Here is a 23,042-nt window from a genome sequence, read left to right as displayed (position 1 = left end):
TCAAAGAGCTAGGTCTGATAAAAGACTTACATTTCTACAAGTCAGGTGGCAGTGCTAAAACCTATTGTTAGGCATATAGGCTTTCCATATGATGTATAGAGTGAGCTAGATGCTTTTGAATGGTAAGCCAACCCGCCCCGCAAGAAAAACCTGTATGCTGACACCTGGGCCAGGTACAGACATTACACTTTTACTGGTATAAGCGATCAGAAACCAGTCTATACCTCTAACAGAACAGAAGTTTGGCACGCATAGACTGGTTTTAAAATGGCAGAACGCAGTCTAAGATTTGTCCCCTTCCCTCCCCACCCCTGGCAAACGTGTGCTCTGTTCACTATCGGTCTAAATTATGCCACTTAGAGGAAACCACGTAATTTAGATCGCTTCTGCCTCGGGTTTTTTAAATGACTTTGCCTAGCCCTACAGTAAGCCTTTAGGAAAAGTTTAGAACAAGGATGTGTGTGAAATCCTGCCTTTCTTCAGATCATAGACACCTGTCAGAGCTGCAGTCAGGGGCCTTTTTCCACATGGGATGCCTTCTCCTGAGGGAGATGTCAAAGAACAGGACTTATTCTTCTCTTTTTAAAATCTAGCTAGAAGTAGCCCTCTAGCTAGGATGAATAGGTGGGGAGCACCCTTTTCATTCCTGTTGAAACAGTGCCACTATGCTGAAAGGAATCCAAGACTCTTGGGAAAGGGGGAGGTCCAGCAGGAAGGACCCTGACTGTAGCTAAGTGATTAGGGCTTAGGGAACTTCTTGGTCATTCAGCAAGTGGCCTACTGAATGTAAGGTAGATACAAGTATAAGTGGCTGATGAGTGAGGGGTGGGAGCAGTACTGTAGGTTTGGTCACAGATTGCTATGGCTAAGTACAGGCATTCAAAAAGCCCAAGGCAGAATCCATCTAAATTACTCAGTTTTCTGTAAGTGGTATAGTTCAGATCAGTAGAGAAGAGAAAACACACATTTGCCCTTTGGGGAATGGGGGCAACAAATCTTAGACTGGGTTCTGTCATTTTTAAACCAGTCTGTGGACCCTAAACTTCTGTTCTGTCAGGGGTATAGACCAATTTTGTGTGCCAAACTTCCATTCTGTTATGGGTATAGACTGGTTTTTGATCACTTATACTGTACTGGTAAAAGTGTAAGTACCTGGCCAAAAGCTCTATTGAGTTTCTCTTGGATCTAGCAAAAAGTAACCAACAGGAGAGTGTAAATTTGAGCAAATCAGGGTTTGCAGTGCATGCAACAGTGTTTTTTTGATCTCTTTGCTTGCATGTATATTCCCAAAGTGGAGAAAAAACCTTACATTAAGATGCAATACAGGTTGAGCACTTACCAGTGTAATTTGAGGAAGTTTATTATAGGGATTTTGCAATTATTCCCAAAGCAAGCATTTTAAACTCAGGAAATTCTGATTTATGATTCTATTTAAAGAAATTCAAATATGATAAACTCTGGAAATATGCAGTTAGGGAGCTCATAACAACCTTAACTAATTGCTGTTGTGACTGTGATTAGGCATTTTCATAGTTATGCTCTTAGTTTAGATAAAGGAGATTATTACAGTAGCATTAGATATTTTTCCTCTCTTTTTTTCCGATTCTCCCACACCAACTAAGGTCCTCTGGGAAAGGCAAAGACGGGTTTAGCTCCTAGCCATGTAAATTCTTGAACTTACAATAGTGCCATATTGCTGCTTTTTTGCCATTGTCTACAGAAACTGGTGTGCCTTAACTATGCTAGCCTGATGGGCCATCCAGGCCTAAGTAAACCTGATCTTTTTTTTTACCTTTGGCTTGTCTACTGCAGTGACCAGGGCTGATTTACTGTTTTGAGCTTTTTTCCCTGATGGATGACAACACAGATGTTCTCTATTGCTCAGTCTCTCCCTGTCATCTTAGTATAGTCATTCATCTCAGGGTTTTCACTATCTTGTTCAGTCCCTTTCCTTTTTGTTTATGATCACTGATTTTGTGGCTCTGCTTAGCTTTCCACATCTTACTTTTGGAAAGGATCTCCCAGTGAGAAGGTTTTGATTAAGAACTTGTAGCCTTCTGGCTTGTTTCCATTTCTGGTCTTTTTCCCAGGGTCAATTATTGTCCTTTCATTAAATGAGGCTTATGATGGCAGTCCAAATATTTGGAAAGGATGTGAGATGCAATGAAATTTATTGCCATTAGTGGAATGAGTAGGATTCATTTCTAAATAATCCACTTATAGGTATAAACAGGGTGGGGAGTCCTGCCTTTTATGCAACAGGAACATACCTTTTGATTAAAGCATGTTATTGTTTGCAGTCCCCAATTAGGTTAAAGAGTTTTGAAAGTTATGTTAAATTGCTTTAAATCTATTTTCCCTTCATGGTATCATTGCAGGATACAGTGAAAGTTGTCAGGTACTTTACCTGTATATTTGCATACCTTAACATATTTGGATTTCTTTTAGTGTAACCTTAACTCTAAATTTCTTGTGCTTTTAGTGCTTGGTTTTGAGATGCTTACAGCTTCCCTGTTAATAGTATGCACTCAGTATCTTTACTACAATGTAGATATTTCATTTTGTATTTTCTTTCTTTTCAAATTTATCAAAAAATATCATACATAAACACTAAACAAAAATGTAAAAGAGAATTCTTCCACGTTACAACATCTTAGAACTTGAACGTCTTTAATATCAATTTTGATCATTTTAAGACAACCATATAACCAGAACCACTGGCACCTCAAAGCAGTGAATCAGCTAAGCTATTTTTTAAAGCCAAATTGTACCATCACAGCAGTGCAAAGCAGTTATAGTGTACTGGTGAATCTGACTGTTAATTTTCAAATTACTTATTTCTCTAGAGGGCTGTTAGGAAGATAAGTGCCGTGTGAAGGGGGAGTGGAAAGAACTTGGTCTTTGACTTGCAATGTCTCTGTGCTTTAAGAGATCCCCTGAACTACTCCTTCACTTCTGTTGGCAGAACTTCAAGTATTAATGGCAAGCTAGAATTAGGCTGTGCAACCTTCACAGAGCAGTGCGAATTAGCTCTACTTGCCGACCTAACCATGTTAGGGACCATCTTGTAAGTGATTTACCAAATTCTCAAGAAAGATGTTTTTCTCACAATGGACTGACAATTTTATGTTCCCTCTTCCAGATTAAATACTGCTACTGCTTTCTGCATAGATTGTGTCCATGGGTTGTGATTATAGAACTGCACATTTTACTCTGTGGATAGACCTATGCTTTTAGAAGTGATGGTCATAAATGCTATTTTTTACAACTGTCTGGGTTATTCAGAAAGTATGTAGACGTGACTTCCTACCTTCTGTCCAGATGTTTATTGTTGTCCACTCAGTCATTTTTTCTGTGTCCCTCACTTATTAAGGTTCTTTTCTTTTTTTTTTAGAACTGAAAGTAGTGCCTACTAGATGTATCAGATCATTTGTTTGATTTGTGATAGGACAAAAAGGGCCCTTCTCTACTAGAATGTTTGTTCTTGTCTTGTCCTACAGCAGGGACAGGCAGAGTCCAGCCCATGGGCTGGGTCTGGTTGGCTGGGGACTCCATTTCCCAGCCACCCCTGCCTGTATGGCTTGTGCCGGTCTCCATGGAGACCCCAGCTGCACCTGCACGGGAAAGCTCAGGCTAGGTTGCCATGGAGACCAGCATCAGTAGCAGCACAGGTGGCAAAGCAGGGCAGGGGGCTGCTCCAGAGCTGCTGGGATCTTGCGATAGGGGCAGCTTGCTCCAGAGCCAGGGCAGAATCATAATCTGTAGCCTGTATGCTCCGGGCAGGGGTGCACAAGCAGGGAATCGCAGCTCTGCCCCAGCTCCAGACCAGGCTGTCACTACTGCAAGGGGCTGGGGCAGAGCTGCAATCCCCTGCCCTGAGCATGCAGGCTACAGATCATGGCTCTGCCTGGGCTCTGGAGCAAGCTGCCCCCATCCCAAGTTCCCAGTGATTCTGGAGCACCCCCCTGCCCTGTTCTGCCATGTGCACTGCTGGTGTGGCTGAGGCTGGTCTTCATGGCAACCCCAGCCTGAGCCTTCCCATGCAGGTGTGACTAGGGTCGCCATGGAGACCGGCCCAAGCAGGGACTGCTGGGAAATGGAGTCTGGCTGCCAGCCAGATCAGCCATTTTGTCAGCCCTGTTCTAGAGGAACTGTCTGATCTATAAATAGAGCTGGTTAGCAATCAAAAATGCTTTTCTCCAACAGAATATTTTGTTTTTGCAAAATGTCAATTTCACCAGAACTTGAATGTTTCTGTCAATGTTGCCTACAGACAGAAGGTGGAAAGTACAAGAACCTTCTGGGTAGACAGGTAGGACCTAAAAATGCCCCATTCAGTTCTCATCAAGTAGATTCCACCCCTTTCCCTCCCATATCTCTTCCTCAATAAAACTTTGCAGTTTTGAATTCTTTTTCTGAGTCAAGATGGAAATAGTAGAACATTTTTTATGGTAATGGATTTCTACTTTCCTGGTCATGTGTAAGAAGATTGTATATTCTTTCTGTACCTGAGGTCACTTCAGAGAGCTAAGAACTGCACCAACTGATGAAGGCTGGTTGACATTCTATCTGTCTGCTGCAACCCATTTTGGTCAGGCTACCAAATTTTGTTAACTGTGAACTTCATTCACATTTATAGAAGAGTTTATTCAGCTGCCATGCACTGAAAAGTTACTTCACCTGGCCCATCTGAACAATCTGTGCCTGTGGATTTAATTTAAAAAGCAAGTTGAACTGGGAGTGAGGGCCAAAAAAAAAAATTAGGACTTTCCTATCTGGCCCATGGACTGCATTTGTAAAGATGGCTGGCAGCATGAATTGAACAATGTGTTTAGTGGAATTATGTAAATTCCTGGAAGCTGTTTCTCTAACCGACCAGTACCCTGCAAGAAATGAGAATTTCCTTTGCCACTCCTCACTACATTAGTCATCTGAAGTATACCATGCAGGTTCTGTATTATATTTTAAGAGTCATCTTCAAGTCACCCCTCTTTCAGTTGTTCAGGATCTTGTCAGAAATAATCATCTGCTTCTTGTCAAGATAACCCGTCTCTGTGGGAGTGAGGCATCCTTGTGGATACAGCCACATTTCAAGGATGATTATGATGATAAATGATGGTGATGAATGATACTCTTTCTTCATTCTTGAAATGGGAAGCTAAAAGAACCAAAAGCAGGAATTTCAACTATTCTAATACTGCGGCAGCTGTAAGCTTCCACTGTAGGTGGTGAGTCTTACCTCTGACTAGCTTTGTAGATAGGATCATGGGAAGAGTGAGCTCTCTCAGAGTGATGGAGTGGGAGTCAAAACTTTCAGGTTTTCTTCCCGGAACTGTCACTCATTTTTTAACCTTGAGCAAGTCACGTATCCTTCTCTCTGCTTGAGTTTACTCGTTTTAATAGTGGGTCAGCTCCTCAGCTGATATAAATCTTACTCACTTTGGTGAGAGGTTACTTTTCTGGTTCAGCAAGCCACTGTGGACCGTTAATCCCCATTCTGCATAACTGGTTGGCCTGGAGAATGGGTGGATTGTGGCTCTGTGTCCTCCATGACTGCTGCCAAGGCAAGAGTGGAAGCAAAGCCTGAATTGTGTTACTGAGTAATACGACTACTGTTACCTCCCCACTTAAAGTTCAGGGTGAGTCCATAATCTAGTTCATAGAGTCCTTCCTTTTGCTGATGTGTGGTTAAATGAGCTGTCCTTGGAGGGATACTGGATATCTGAGGGGACTGGTAGGTTGCCCTTCAATTTAAACCTGGCCCATTTGGTATTTACCAAGGGTTAACAACTAATGAATGTGCAGTATACAGGACAGGTCTTCCTGGAAACATCTGAAAAACATTCTCCTATAATTGGCAATGACTCCTTTGCTAGCAATCTCATAAAAAGAGGTCCTGGTATAAGTGTCTCCTCTTAATGTGGTCCGTTTTCCTAGTCATGCCAATGTGAAGGACATACCAATTTAGAAGGAGGCCTTGTGGGAAAGCTTATAGTGTAATGGCTATATAGTACCTGGTCTATGAATAGCTAACTTCAGCCTTCAGGGCTTTCAGTCCTGTTAATTTCACAAGCACTGAAATAACTTAAAAATAACACAATGTTTACCTACCAATATAATATTAAATCCAGAATTAATTCTAATTTCTCTCAACGGTGCATCAGCTTTGCTTATTAATGAAGTGCGAAAACATTTTTAAAAGCTCTGAGAACCAAAATAAATCTCACACTGTTTTCCATTATGAACAGAATTAATCACAGAGTTTAATTTTAATGTTTCTTGATAGTACACAGAGCATCCAGCAAACTTTTCTAACAAACTTGGTGACAGAATGTTCAGCTGGGCAAAGCAGTACAACAACTCAGAAAATAAGAAGTTCTCTTTGTCTGAGATTCCTCCAAAACAATTCCCCCTGTCATTTAGGTAGAATACAATTTGCCTCCTTCCCTTTCTCTTCCTGGCAATTGGTACAGAAATATATTGTGGCTTCCACATGGAACTCTCATTCTGGCAAATGAAAGCAACATGTGATCCATGCCTGCATGTATTGTCACCTTTGTCCAATAGTTAAAAGTACCTTCCAGTTTGAAAACAAAAGAGCACTGTAAATCCAGGTGGAAAAGTTTTACAAACACCTGAGAATAGCACATGTAGAAATGGTGAAAGGATGAGCAATAAGCATTTATTCTGTACAGCTGACAGAACTCAACTATCCAATTCAAAATTATCGTGCAACCAGGGGACTTTCAGGTCCATATTAAATCACTTCCTTTATTGATGAGATTAAAATTAGAAGCCAAAAGGTGCAAACAAACTGAGTAGTGCATCTCTCCAGGTTGTCTTAGACTGATGGCGGAGAACAGCTCTTTTTTTCTCCAGAGGGCCTAATAGCTACTACTGTAACTAAAGCCCACAGGAGTTGTGGGTTATCAGAACATCTGGCATTCAAACTCTAGCTGTCTCAATATATCAAAATTACCTAGCCATTTTGAAAAATTTGGTTGTAATTCTTACAGAAAGCTCTGAAATAGGCTGTCTTGTGTTTTGTCTTTAAATGTAACATCCTTTTGTACAGCCAATATAATCCTTAATGTTATGATCTGCATACCTGCTCTTTAAATATATTTTTCTACTAGCAATTGACTGCCAGTTTAAAGAGGAAATCATTGAGGTATGGAATTGAATATTCTCCAGTTATCATAGGGGGTTTGTATCTGACTGGCTTTCTTGAACATGAAATCCCATAGGAGTGTGGTTAGGGATTTCTAAAAGGCCATTTATTTCCAGAGCCTTCAAAGCATTATAAAAAATAACAAAACAAAAAACCCCTCTCCACACTAGAACAAAGAGAAAACTTCTGCTTCTGTTGCCTGTAAGTATCCTTCACAATCTTTCCTTTAATTTGTGTTCTTAATTTGTGTAGCTACTAAGTTAACTTATGCAAATATTTTTATTATAATTATCCTGAGAGTCCAGCAGGTTGGTGTCCACTGATGATTACTACAGGATGTTTCATTTCTTGCTCCTTGCTTTGAACCAAAACTTTTATTTTTGTTATTGATTGCAGCCATTATTACTTGAGTCATGTTTAATTTCATTCTTCCTTTTAATATTAAATCACATGCCTAACTAAATCTCTTCCCATTACACGTAACTAGAACTATGCCAGCTTCAAACATTTCTGGAAAACTGGTTGCCCAGGTCAGTATGAAATTGTTGAAGGGTGAGTGGTTTCAGGGTTGAGATGAGACTGACACACAGAATAAAGTGGGGAACTTAAACAAAGTCATCCAAATAGTTCCTCTTTTACACTTTTTTCCCCTACCATTCTGCATATGATGATTACTTTTTATGTGTCAAAACATTTTGTTACTTCTCTTCCCTAACATTTATCTGCTCTTTCTGCCTGTCCTTAGCTCCTCAGGGTAGGGACTGTCTTCCTCAAACATCTGGAAAATGCCTGGCGCTTTGTGGATATCATAAAAAAATAAAATACAATAAAACAACAAAACAATAAAAAAGGAGAAATATCTTTGATGAAGCATGTAAAGAATAGACAGGTTATGTGGATATATCACAGCCAGCTTCATAAGTTTGTCACCATGGTCTAAAAGAGCCATTTATCTACTCTGTTATATACATAATGTCTTCAGCCTAAAAGGCAAGGATTGTTATGGATGATACCTTTTACTGGACCCGCTGTATAGCTGGGAGGGATACAGACAAGCTTTTGGGTCACCCAAACTCTTATAGCACTTGGTGTGGAGGGTTATCACAGGACTGATCACTTGTTCTTCTGGAGGTTTGGATTGGAAATCAGGCCTTGAGCCCTTGTAATTAGTCTTGGTACACATTCCTGGTTCCCACACAGATTATAAATCTCTGTGCACATATGTGTACATGCTTAACTAAGGTACTCCGGGGGTACATCTATACATGTGCTTTTCTGTGGAGTAGACCAAGTAGTTTCTCAGTAAAGCATCACCATATATACATGTGCTGGTATTAGGGCACAGTAAACTAATTAACTCCACCATAAGTACTGTCAAGGTGTAAATTGTACCCGGTCAGCCCAGGCAGCTGGAGACCTGCTCTACCCTGGCTCAAACACTGCTGTCCTGGGCACGTGTAGACAGTGCACCTGGGAGCAGTTTACTCCAGCTCAAACTGCTCCAAAGTTTATTGCTTTGCATTAATTGCATGTCTAGATGCACCCAGGGATGATTAAAATGTGCTGCTCTCTCACTACCCTAACCCAAATTTATGCTATCATGTGTGGTAGGTGGGGGAAAATGTTAGCAACACTGGAATGGGATAGAGAATGTGTGATGTGTTCAGAACTGGTGTGTTATAGTGGATCTGACTTCCCTGCAAAACAGCAGCAAGGGGGAATTTTCACTGATCAGAGTTAAGGTTGCTATATAATGAGAGACATTGAAGTTCATCTTTGACCTCTTACTAAGAGCTCCTCATCATCATCATCTGTGCATGTCCTGGTTAGATTTTGTACTGTAAAGCACACTAGCTTGCTTGATTAAATCTGTCATGACCTCTCTATTGCTTTCTTTTCCCTCTTCCACTGCCCTCCTGTAATTTCCCTCCAGACTTTACTGTGTCCAATTCTCTCCAGCATGTCTTCCCCATCTCTTTCTACTGCTGGGTTTCAAATTTACTCTTTACTCTTTCATATCCTTCTTTTCAGGATTTGAGTTCCCTATATCTTTCACCTTCCCTCTGAATGCTCTTTTCATAAAATTTCTTAAGTTCCCTTTGTCCTCTTTCTCTCTCTCCCCTTAAACTCTTTGATTGTATGTCTAGCTGTATGTCTGTTTTACCATGTGCGCTGGCAGAAGCACAACTCCCTGGTGCTTCACAGAAAGCACCATGAGTAAGACTGACCCTCCCGACCCAACAGACATTCACTGTTGGATCAGGAAGGTGGAGAATTGAACTCCACTTTGGAGCCAATCCAGCAAGAGAGGCTGTATTTCTGCACCCTCTTCCATTAGCACCCAACCCCACCCCCTCCAGCTCTGGTGCTGTCTTAGGATGGGAGGGAGAGAAGGCAGGGGAGGGAGGCCCAGCTTGGAGTAGGGGAGATGATTGGAGCCCTTCACCTTGGTGCCCCTCCCTCCCACCAATCCACCCACCCCATCCTCCAGCGCAAGCTGGGCCAACTTGAAACAGAACTATGCCCCCCTATCCTGAAGACAGCACTGGGGACAGAGCAGGGCTGCTTCAAGCCAACCCTGCTCCCAGTGCACACAAACAGATACTAATGAAGGTACTCCCCTTTAGAGTACCTTTGTCTGAACCCTTATGTAATGAGGGTTTATTTGTTGAGCATTTGGTAACTTTTTAAAGTGCTCTGCAGTCATGCACTTCTGTCAGTGTATGGCTGTAGAGCACTTTCAAAGGCCAACTGCATGACAAAACATCACTTCTGTCAGTACCCCATATCTCTTTCCCTGTGACACTGTAAGTCCCTCTATTTTCTTCTTTCCTTTAACTCCACATGTATCCTCCCTGCCCTCTCTTTTCCTTCTCTTTTGCATCTTTCTCTCTGTTCTACCTTCCCCTCATTTCTCTTTGCTGCTCAGTAACAGTTCCTTCTCCCTCTTCCTCACTGATTTCCCCTACCTGGTACTGAGGCTTTCTGTAAACCATTGAGTCTTAATATCAATCCCTTATATCTTGTCTAGACTGTAAGTAAAAACTTGATGCACACATTCTGCTGACATAAAGTTTAACTAAGGTTTTCTACAGTTTCGGATTGAAACAATCCTTCTTGCTTCCTGTCCTGGTCAGATTTTTTTAAGTTAGTGTATTGCCATTTCCCAATTTAGAAATGTTTTTATTTCAATGCTGAATGAACTCATCCAGGAAGTTTTTAAATCTTCTTGTAAAGTTGTTAAGGCACTCCCTGAAATCTCTGGATGGAAGACACCAAGATAAATGTCAGCTATAATTGCTAATTAAAATTATTTCAAATATACAATAATTTTCAGTCACTTCTTTTAACATCAGGGCACATGGCACTACATTTTGAATTACCCTAGGCTTCACTGACATAAGTGATGTTCTAAGGGTAATTTCTCACGAGTGAACTGCTCATGCATTTGTTAGGAGATGTCTTGACATTCATTCTTTCCAGTCACCTGTATTTTTTCCCCTTTCAACTTCTTTAGTTATGAACTGTCATTCTCTCCCATCCTTCTTGAGCCCTTTATATACTACTAAAATCAAAATGTCAGTACCTCTTAAATATCAGGCACAGTGGGTCTTCATTCCAAGAGCATTCTTTGAGTCTTCTTTAAAGTTTTAGTCTCAAAGACAAACTGGTAGTGTTTATACCTTCTTTGTCTACCTCCCTCTGACATTGGTCATCTATGTTGGGGAGATCATAATTTAGGTAGCAGATCAGAACCTCAGCTAATATCAGTGGAATTAGGCTGATTTACACCAATTGAGGAGTTAACCCCGGGACTAATATCATAAGATCCTGACAGAGTTTGCTGCTGAATTACAGAGGAATGTAGCAGAATAATATTTGAATAGGGCCACATTCTGAATTAATTAACATCAGTCTAAATCTAGAGTAATCACACAGATGTCAGTAGAATTCCCCTTGGCTCAGACATGTGTGGTTAAGATCAGACTATGGCTGATGATCTTTTCTGGTGACACTTCTGCTTTCTTACTAGACAAATGCATATTTAGTTGATGTGATTGCCCTTTTCCTTACTGTTTCACTGACAGGTAGTTACTCTGAAGTACCCCAAATCCCAGTGGATAGAATAATAGGCCCGATCATTGCAACAAGCTTTCTATTGACTGCTGGACCAGTCTGAGTTTAACTTACCATCCATCTCCTAACCCTTTCAAGCTGCCAGCATGTCACCTGACATTAGCCCTCCTACTCAACTGAACTAATCTGGACAACACTGGCCTCCTGCCAGCACTGCACTTCATCATTAACTCTCCTAGTACAATCTCTCTCTCTCTCTCTTTTGTGGGTATCCATTTTATCCTGTTTTAGCCACTTTCATTTAAAACTCTTCAATCTTCTAAGCAATAACCTTTTAATCTACATGCTATAATATTTTCTTAAGAATTTATGATTTTTCCATTCCTCTCCCTTCCTATTTCAAATGATCATATTAGCCTACTTATAGGAATACTTGGAAATAGTCAGTAGAAGGTGACTTATCTTAGCCCTTTCCTCTCCTCAAGAAAAAAAGAATCAACCTTTAATGAACTTGCTTCTAAAGTAGATTAGCCATTTTCTGGTGGCAAGATTGATGATGCTATCAACATTATTAAGTCACTAGGTATGAATTCCTCACTGTGTAAAGCCAAAGTATTTAAGCCCCTGACTATCCATCTCAGTGTTGCCTTTTTGGTGCCCTGTCCAGAATGAGATATACATACATACATACAAACAAACACACACACGCATAAATAAATAAAACACATAAATACATAATAAAAAGAAAGTGTAAGCTGCTCCTCACTTCAAACAGTGCAGAGCTTTTAGCTGGACATGTTTAACAGCTTTAGATATTTGGATGACTGCTAAATTTAGACTATCCATTTATTAGAGGATATTGCATGGGCTTGTAGATCATACCCTATATTGACTATGTTCCCGTGTATAGGAATTTATTTTCTTAAATCTAATTTTGTTTCATTTATAAGTGGTGATTTTGGGGATTTCTTTGTTTATCAAGCATCTGTGACTATAAGGATTGGACTTAGAGGCCCAGGAGATCTCTACAGGTCCTATGGCCCTTTTCTGTCCCTCAGTTTAAACATTATTTTTTCCTCTCTCACTTGCCAATCAGTACTTTACACACATCTTATGAGTTAAAAATAATTCAGATAAGGAACAGGGTTCTCTACCTCTCTTCCCCATTTCCAGATTATTACTTTTTATTTTTAATCTGTTGTTGGGTGGATTGCTATTTTTGCAGGAACAGCAGAGCAGGACATTTCACATCTCATTTGTCTGCTAGGGCTTCCCAAAGATGTGAGCTTTATGATATACACAAGAATGTTTTAGGATTTGGTTTCAGCTTGATATAATGTAGCTGAATGCATTCCATGAGCAGAGGATGTTTTTAAGTATCTTATGTATGGGAGAAGTGTGTGGGAGTCACTGTAGTTGAATGTCCAAAAGTATGGATATGGGTGGGCTTGATCACCTGAACACTGGATAATTACACAGGAGGGAGAGAACAAATGATACACCATCTTAAGAGCTAGTACAGGGGCTCTTTGTGAACATGCTTCCACAGCTCCCTTCCCTTCTGGTGTTCTAGTTTCAGTTGGTACATCTACACATGCACTTTACTGTGGAATTGACTAATTAGCTCCTTAGTAAAGTGTCACTGTGTAGATGTGTGCCTGTATTAGTACACAGTAAATTAACTAAGTCTTCCATAACATAGTACTGTCGGGGTGAAATGCAACAAAACGCACATGTAGACAGTGACAGGGCTGGCTGGGGCACAAAGGTGCTAAAGTTAACTCTCTCATGTCCCAGCCAACCCCTCCGCCACCTGACATCATCACCTGGAACGTGGGGCTGAACCCTTCAGCCCACTGCCAGCCCCAGGCTGCTCCACCCTGGCTCAAACTTCTGCTGTCCCAGGTGCACGTAAAGATGCTGCACCCAGGAGCAGTTAACTCTGGCATGAACTATGCCAGAGTTTATTCCTTCAAATTAATTGCGCATGTAGATGCACCCAGTGTGTACTAGCTTGCATTGCAGAATGGTCTGTAATATTATTTAAAGAATGTCAAGTTGACTGATAACATTTTTGATGTCTCTTAAATTAGGTCAGGTAGCTGAAAGGCCTGTAACACTGAAATAAATAATTGTGTCTGCTGGCAAGAGAGGTGGCCATTTTTATAAAAGACACAGCAAATGATGCTTTTACAATAGTTTTAACCATATTATTCAGTGGGCTATAGGGAATTCAAGTGAAAATGTTGCTGCTGCTCTGAGTTTAAACACATTTGTTTTTTAATTGAAAAGGGTTGGATGCTTCAATTTAATATATTGTTTATTAAACCCATAAACTGGCACCATTATCACTTGCATAGGATGCCTAACCATCTTCTAACAGCACAGGCTGTATCTAAATTAAAACAAAAGGTTCACCCCTATCACGACCAATGAGGGAATTCTGGGGACTTAAATCTTTTTGTGCCATTGGAGTTGAGCAAGTATGATAGGCACTATCTTAGATGCCTTGGAAACAGACAGTACAGTAGGAAATTGGAAGAAATAACTTACAGACTCTGGGTATTTTAGTTCATTTGACAGAAGTTATGTCATACAGAATCTAACCTTTTTCATTCCACAGACAACTTTGTAAGAGAGAGCGGGAGATCCTTTTGTGTTAAAGCTGTTCTCCCACTTCCTTTCTACCTGAATCATTGAAATGTTTCATTCTGAAGGTTCTACCTCCCGTGACACAGAACAGGAGAACAACACTAAAATGCTTCAAAACTGTGTCTGATTTACAGGGAGAGACTTTTACATCTGTGAGGTGTTGATAGTAATCTGAGTGGCACTGAAGATCCACAAGGTCTTCAAAAGCCCCAAATTAGTACAGTCCCATATGTAGATTAGGGGAATCAGGACTTGGTGCATCCTTTGAAAAATACCATTAAAAGTGTCATTCCCCGAGTTCTGCCATCTTTCAGTCTGGGGCATAAAGCCAGACTGATAGAAAAAAAATTGTTAATGGACAATATATTGGTAAGAGAGATGAGCTCTAAGGACACTTTTGAATCAGACTATTGAGCTACGTGTCTAAATGGGAGCTGGACACTTTTGAACATCTGGTCAATGGAGTTCAGTTTTAGTTGTAGCTGGTGCAAGGTGACAGCTGCATAGTGCTACAGTAATTGACAGTATTATGTCATCTTAATCAAATCATTAGAGAGAACAAGTTACATCTGAGGATGTTGTTTTATTTTCCATAATTGTGAAATGGTTATATCTGAAACACCTCCTGAGTCCTAGATTTTAGAATTAAAACCTAGGGCCATAACATTTTTCTCACTAGTGAGAAAAGCCTCAAAAACACTATTCTTTCCAGCATTTTCTTAGAGAAAAGTTGTATTTCTACACTACAGTTACACAGCATAAGGCTATTTAGCTAGACAACTATCAATATCTGCATTAGGTAATTTAAGTCTAGCTCAAGTATCTCTACACTACCCTTCAGTGTAGCTATTGGCAGTATATTCAGTCATGAATGACAGAAGTTCTAGAGGACTGTAGATGGACTAACATAGTGTTCATCTGTGAAACGGGGAAAGTGAAAACCGAGGGAATTATCCATTGGCCATCCTGATTTCAGTGCCTGGGAAGTTACAGTAGCAAATTATGAAACAGTCAAAGGAGAAAGGGATGATCACTAGAAGCCAACATGAATTTGCTGAGAACCAATCATGTCAAACTCATTTGCTTTCCTTCTTTGCAAAGGTATCTAGTTTGGTGAGTGAGAGGAATACACTGAATACAATATTCTGGGACTTAAGTCTGGCTTGTGATACATTCCAGTCCTACATGATATCCTCATAAGTAAACTAGAGAAAAGTGGGCTAGATTGAATTACTTTTAGCCAATAATATTTGGCTGAATAAGTACAAGCAGAGAGTGGATCAATGTTAGACTAACAGGAGATTTTATGTGGAGTTCTACAGGGGTCTGATCTGTGTCTGGTGGTATTTAACATTTTTGTCAATGATTTGGATGCAAGACTAGAGAGTTTCCAGATCAAATCTGAAGATTAAGTGAAACTGGGGGGGATTACAAATGCTTGGGAGGATAGGATTAGAATTCAAAAGTCTCTTGATAGAATGGAGAATTTGGCACAGACAACAGGATGAAATTCAGTAAAGACAGATGCAATGTGCTATACCTTGGGAAGAAACACCAAATGCCCAAATACATAATAGATAATGGGCTAGGTAATAGTATTGCAGTAACATTTATGGGGATATTAGGGGAGCACAGACTCAACCTGAGCTGGCAACATGACACAGTTGCAAGAAAAAACAATGTAATATTGGGCTAAATTAACCTAAGTATTGAATGCAAGATGCAAAAGGTGACAGTACCTCTGTATTCATCACTGGTTACACCTCAGTCAAGGTATTGTACACAATTCTAGGCTACAATTTAAGAAACATGTAGAAAAATTGGAAAAGATTGAGAGGGAAGTGATGAAGGTGATAAAGGGGGTTTGTTGCAAGTTGTATAAGGAAAGGTTGACAAAACCAGATATGATCAGTCTGGAGGAAAGGTGCCTCAAACAAGAGGGAGAAGAATTATAGGTGTCCAGGATAGACATGAAGTATTAGGTTCAAACTGCAGCAAGGCGAAATCATTAAAAACAGATGTTCTTATTGTCAGAGCAGTAGGAAACTGGAACATGCTGCCTAGGAAAGTTGTAGTATCTCCTTCATTGGAGATTTTCAAAAAGAAGCTAGATCAGCTTTTGTCAGGGACATTTCAGGAATAGTGCCTTCTGTATTTCTGCAATGCTTGGACTAAGTTAACTTTGAGGTCCCTTCCAGTTCTGTGATTCTGTGCATAAGCTAACCAAGTATGGGTTGGATGAATGGACTGTAAGGTGGATAGAAAGCTGGTTGGATCATGGGCTCAGAGGGTGCATCTACACATGCAGTTAGTTGCAACTAAATTTACTACACATTAAGGTAATCCGCAGTAAAGGATTTTTGACATGTGTCTACACATGCAGAGCCCTGGCAGTAAATTTAGTGCCAAGTCCCCCCAGCTCTGCCATGTGTCCCTGTGGCCACCAGGGGAGCTGCTGGTGGGTGCAGCAGCTTGGGAGGTAGGTGACATGGGGCACTGAACACCCAAGGGCTTCTCCGGGGAGGTATCAGGGCAGGGCGGGGACTCAGACAGGCTGCCCCTACTGATGTAAACTGCAGGGTTGCACCCTGGGTCCCAGGACATTAAAATGTTGGTCAGATGATGCATAAAGGGCATGGTCTTGTGGGCACAACCAAACTGATGATTGTGGTCAGTCACAGCCACCCACTGTGCCCAGAAGGCCTTGAGCTTTATGTGGCACTGCCATACCATCCAGGAGTGCCATCACTCCCACATGCTGCCTGAAAGGGCCTCATAAATGTGGATCCAGTTGTGGCCCCCGGTGGAAAGCTCGGGCGTGCACATGTGGGCAGGAGTAGTCCTCAATGGGGAGGACAGGGAGGACATGGTGACCCATCCTGTGCTGGCTCTCTCAGCCCCCACCTGGCTGTCCCTGTGTGGCTGACCCTGGCCAGCATTCAGGAGTGCTCTGCAGAGGCATGGCCAGGCACTGGGAGCCATGTGGCAGAGGCAAATGGGCCACAAGACCTGCAAGCACAGGACCCACTGCTGGAGGTGAGCAGCAGCATGGAATAGGTGCTGACCCTGCTGCCAGAGACAGCCAGGCAGCAGCCCTGGGGGATTTCAGGGCTGGGAAGAGGCTGCAGCAAGCTGCAGCCCTTTGCAACACTCACCTGTGGCCAAGTGGCAGCTCTGGCTAGGGGACAGGAATTGGCAGAGGCAGCCAGGGTCCTGTCCAGTTGGGCACATAGGGCCTGCAGTGCTCCAAGGTCTTGGTGTGTGTGCCCCAGGGCACAAAATAGCCACAGGCTTTTATAGCCTGTAGCTAGGGGCTGCCAGGGAGCAGCCCAGCCCTGGGGCGGGAGAGGCAGCTAGCCAGGAGCCCTGGGGCCGGTCTCAGGATGGTCCCCTGGTGGCTAGGCAGACCCAAACTAAATATAGTGTTGGGTTGCGAATACACATGCATTACTGTGCTTTAACTAATTGCATCTAAATTTGACACCTGCATTTGCAGGTGTCGAATTTAGTTGTGATTAGCCATTTTTACTGCACAGTAAGGATATACACATGTACACTTGTACTACGCAGTAAATTAGGTTAGGGCCCAGTAAAGCATCTCATGTAGATGCACCCACAGGCTATTACTCAATGGCTTGGTGTTTAGTTGGCAGCTGATATCAAGTGGAGTGCACTAGGGATCAGTCCTGGGGCTGGTTTTGTTCAATATCTTTGACCTGGGAGATGGGATAGAGTGCACCCTCAGCAAGTTTGCAGATGACACCAAGCTGGGGTAAGTAGTAGATATGCAGGGCTAGGATTCAGAGACACCTTGACAAATTGGAGGATTGGACCAAAATAAATTTCATGTGGTTCAGTAAGGATAAGTGCAAAGTCCTGCACTTAGGATGGAACAATCTCATACCCTGGTACAATCTGGGAACTAACTGGCTAAGCAGCAGCTCTGCAGAAAAGGACCTGGGGATTACAGTGGACAGTAAACTGAATATGGACCAATAGTGTGTCCTAGTTGTAAAGAAGGCTAATGGCATAATGGGCTGCATTAGTAGGAGTGTTGCCAGTAGATCAAAGGAAGTGATTCTTTCCCACTATTTGGCACTGGTGAGTGCCAAAAAAAGGGGAAGGCCACATCTGGAATACTCAGGTCACATCTGGAGTACCGTATCCAGTTTTGGGCCCCCCACTACAGAGAGGCTGTGGTGAGTGCCCAGCAGAGGGCAACAGAAATGGTGAGGGGGCTGGGGCACTCATTCTTCCATAGCTAATGGAAAAAGGAAAAAGTTTTTAGTGGGGCCTACCTTATAGAAGAATCTACCTTTTAAAAAAAGGCACATGGAGGTTCTTTTAACTAAAAGTTCCACCTTAAATTACCTCTATACCAACACAAGATTTCATGCACAGCCTGAAAGGAGTGACAGGATACTTAAGCTTTCCCATTTCTTTTCAAATCCCTGTGCCCTATTAGCTTTCAGTACTTACCCTAGATTTGACACTGCAGTGAGAAAACCCACTCCTCTGCAATTCCTGATAACCAGTAGCTTCTCCTTTTTTTAGCTCTGCTTTCTGACCTCATTGATTCCCCTTCCCATTTAAAAATCTCAGAGGAAAACACCTTTTTTACCACTTAACTCCCCTCACTTTCCGTCTCTGCTGTTATCAGTAATTTAGCACTACAGTTCTATATTTTAGCTGTGTAAAGTGTTTTCAAATTTAGTCCCTATGAAAGAGAAGGTACACAAGCTACAAGTGTAATGCATTACAGTTGGTTTCATTAATAATCTCAAGAAAATGGCACTGCGCCATAACAGAGCACACAAACTCAGCAGCTCCACATTTGATACAGCAAATTCTTGGAAAAGAGTTAATAAAAACATCCACAAGGAACTAGAGCTATTTAGGTATCTGTTTTACCACAAGCAAGGCAAGATTTTTTTTTTATCTCCCAGGGTAAGCAAAGGTAGACTGTAAATATATTTGGGGCTCACTGTGTCAGGCTTTGTCTGTCCATATTACAGCTACATTTCTACATTAATTTAATTTAATTTCTTTCATTCTTGCTTTTCATTTCATTTCTACTTTAATTTCTACATCTGCAAAGCTGCTATACTACTTTATTTTAACCATTTTAATAATATTAGATTTTTTTTTGTAGACTCTTTGTTGGGAGGATCTGTATTTCAGTTCCAGATGGAGATGCTGTCTGTTGATGGATTGAATTACAGCTCTTTGCAAAATCTTGTTATTAACAACACCAGGAAAAATGGTTTTTGTTTTTTTTTCATGTTTGTGCTGTCTTCCTGCAACCCTCACTGAGGAGGTGTTTGGAGACTAAAGCTGCAGGCAACTGTTTTTTTAAGGCAATTGTAAATCCATTTACACGGGGCCTACATCTGCAGCTAATAAACATAAGATTTTACAGCAGTTGCTCCCTTTGAAAGGTGAGAGCTGTTTGGAGCGCAGAGCTCACTTTTTCCCCCGTCCTCATGAAGTTGGCCTTGTTGCTTTGTGGTAGGCACATTCTACTGAAATAAATGACACTGTCTCTGGTTCACATCTCCTCTGCGTAATGCCTGTAGTTGATTTCTGGACATAATACATGCAAGAATGTTTTAGTACCATGTTGTCTGTCCTAACAGCTTACACATCCCCTCTTTCTCTCAGATACACTGGAGTGACTCTTCAAAGTTTTGTGCAATGGAGTCAGCTAAGAAACTTGCTAAGAATGCTTAAAGCCTTTCAGAAGTTTACAGTACTGGATCTCTCAAGGCAGAAATAATACATTATTATGGAGTACTGTAATACTAAAAATCTCTAGTCAGCCTGGGATATGTCTTTGGATTCTTAATCTGCCCATGCATATAGTGCAAACATTTTGGAGACTGCTAGTCCTGAGGTTGTTATACATCTTTCCTTCAATTTCATCTGATTTGATCCTTATCTTCCTTCCTTGTCATTAGCTGAAGCTAAGACTATTGATTCTTCCTATCTCTTCTTGCAGATCACTTACCTAGAACATGAAAGCTTTAATTTTTAATATGGAGCTGTGACTTGAGGAATCTGGTGAATTCAGCATGCTATGTTCAGTCATTGGACTGTCTGGATAATTGTATGATGGGCAATGCAAACTTCTCAGTTCATAGCACAACACGGAAGTCAGATATGGTTAGCAATTTCTCCTGTTTTATGTAAATGAGGTGCATCCTCCTGGTTCTTAGGAAGCCACTGACATATCATCTTAAATTAGATGAAGTGTGGGTGCCCTGTTCTGCCAACCTTTTTATGAGCCACCTGGAAGAAGACTTCCTCAAGAACTGCACCATCAAACCCTTGCTATACTTAAGATACATGGATGACATCTTCATCATTTGGACTGAGAACCTGCAATCTCTGATTGAATTCCATCAGAAATTCAACAATCACCATCCCTCCATCCAACTTTCTTTAGAATACTTCAGCACCAACATCTCCTTTTTAGACACAAGGATCAGTATCCAGAAGGGTAAAATACAGACCACAGTATACAAGAAACCCGCAGACCAACATACATATCTGCACAGAACCAGCAATCACCCAAAACACACCAAAAAAGCTGTGATATACAGCCAAGCCCTCAGATACCACCGCATTTGTACTAAAGAGAACACCCAGGATTGCCACCTCACCAATCTCAAAAAGGCTTTCACCCAGCAAGGACACTCCTCCAGAGAGGTAGATCGCATGTTTGAAAGAGCCACCTGGATACCACGTGAAGAACTGCTGCAGTACAGAAGAAAACCCCCCACAAATCGCACACCGCTGGTTATGACGTATCACCCCTCCCTTGAACCTGTACGAAAAATCCTCAAAAAATTGCAACCCATATTAGAAAAAGACTCTGTTCTTAAAAAGATCTTCCCAGAGCCACCCATCCTAGCCTTCAGACAAGCACCGAACCTCGCCAACCTCATCACCAGAAGCAAACTTCCTCAACCCCAGAACACACCAAAAGGATCCAGACCGTGCCATGACAAGAAATGCAAAACCTGCCCCCACATCTCCACCACCCCCACTATTACTACACCCCACAACAGAGCCATCAGCATCCCAGGATCTTACAGCTGCACCTCCAGGAATGTAGTATACCTCATCCAATGCACCAAATGCCCTGATGGAAGATATGTAGGAGAGACCAAACAACAACTGCGCAACAGAATGAACGCACACCGGAAATCTATCAAAGACAGAAATACTGTGTAGTAGTCAGGGGATTGTAGATGTTTAGTCCTCGGGGAATGAAGCTGTGTTTCTTGCAAAGGCTTAGAAAATATATGTCGCCACCTCACCAATCTCAAAAAGGCTTTCACCCAGCAAGGACACTCGTCCAGAGAGGTAGATTGCACGTTTGAAAGAGCCACCTGGATACCACGTGAAGAACTGCTGCAGTACAGAAGAAAAACACCCACAAATCGCACACCGCTGGTTATGACGTATCACCCATCCCTTGAACCTGTACGGAAAATCCTCAAAAAAACTGATCCTCAAGGGAAACTTACACAACACTTCCCAGAGATGAGCCTATGAGCTCCATTTCATCAACCTGCTGGATACTAGAGATCAGGGACTAAACATAGACATTAGATTTTTCATACATTATAATCTGCCTGGCAACTGACTCCCCAGCCCAGCCCAGCCCCTGGCTTCTTTACTTTTTATTCCATCCAGGAAGAGCACACACCAACTGCTGCAGCTTCCTTAGCCTGACGAAGGGTTTTTGAACCCGAAAGCTTGCTTAATAACTATGTTCCAACTATTTGGGTTGGTCTAATAAAAGATATCAAATTCACCCAAGGAACCTTGTCTGCCTGTTCTGCATAGTACATTTTTATTTTCAAATCTCAGAGAATATTCAGTGAAACCTATGCAGTAAATATATGCACATTATTATTGCCATTGTAGCAGTGCCCAGAGGCCTCTATGAAACCAGAGTTTATTGGGCAAGGTGCTGTGCAAATGCATTTAATAACTATCATGCATTCAACGCACATATGAAAAATATTAAAATAGGACAGGTAAGATTGAGCTACAAGATTCACATCTGGAAAAAGCTTTTGAAGTCTCCAAGTTCAGGGATTTAATTAGAAAGGTTAGTGTGAGCAATGAAATTGAGATGTAGGTCACAAACTTGACTATTCCTTTTCTCAAAATTTTTTTCACTTACTCTGTATTTTCCAGTGGGTAAGATACACCTCCAAAAAGAATTGTGGTAAAAACCATTTTTGACCAAACTGCATTCACTCTGTTAACTTTCATTTCAAAGATTTCAGTTATTTTCATTACAGATCTTTGGTGTGTAAGAAGCATTGGTATACAAGAAATCTAGTTTTAGACTTCCTTTTCCCAGGAGAAAATGCCTTAAACAGCAGAAAAATACGGTGTTTGATCATCAGGGATCCTGGTTTTTGCTGTTTAAAAAATCGCAAATTCTCTGATTAAAAATTTTAAAATTCTCCCGTTAAAAACCACCAAATCTGCATTTTTCTGTGATTAAAATGAAATGCCATTTCAGTGGAACAGTGTTTTATTGATGTATTTACAATTTTAAAACAATTTGAAAGCCTACCAGTGCCTCAAACACTATTCCAATATTATAAAAGCCTAAGTCTGTTTGTCTGTCTCAGTGTGTCTGTCTGTAATGCTTTATTCATGCTCCGATTGGCTTACAAACAGCCAATGAGAGCGCAAAGAAGTGTTCTGACAGAAAGCAGCCTGCCGCCATGATGGTAGGGACATGGGACGAAGCATGGAGGTGGGGGTGGGGGGTGAAGCCAAAACAGCTGTTCCCGCCTGGTCCCTCCCCCCCACCTCCCCTCCCCGCGGTCATTTTTGATGGGCAATTGGCTAGTAGGCTAGTGTTAAAATAAATTCTAAATACCTATACATTTTGGCATTTGATTTTGGGGGGTTTTTTATCATGGACTATTGGAGCTCCCCCAGGTCCTTTTGCTCACCAAGCTGCAGGTCAAGCTGCGGCTGCCTCCTACCCCTCCCCCCACTGCTTTGTGGTGCTGGGTAGATCTGATGTGTCAGTGCCTTCATAGATTCATAGATGTTAGGGTCGGAAGGGACCTCAATAGATCATCGAGTCCGACCCCTTTCATAGGCA

The sequence above is a fragment of the Alligator sinensis genome, unplaced genomic scaffold (genome assembly GCF_000455745.1).
Source record: "Alligator sinensis unplaced genomic scaffold, ASM45574v1 scaffold648_1, whole genome shotgun sequence".
Taxonomy (NCBI): domain Eukaryota; kingdom Metazoa; phylum Chordata; order Crocodylia; family Alligatoridae; genus Alligator; species Alligator sinensis.
This window is presented reverse-complemented; position numbering follows the sequence as displayed.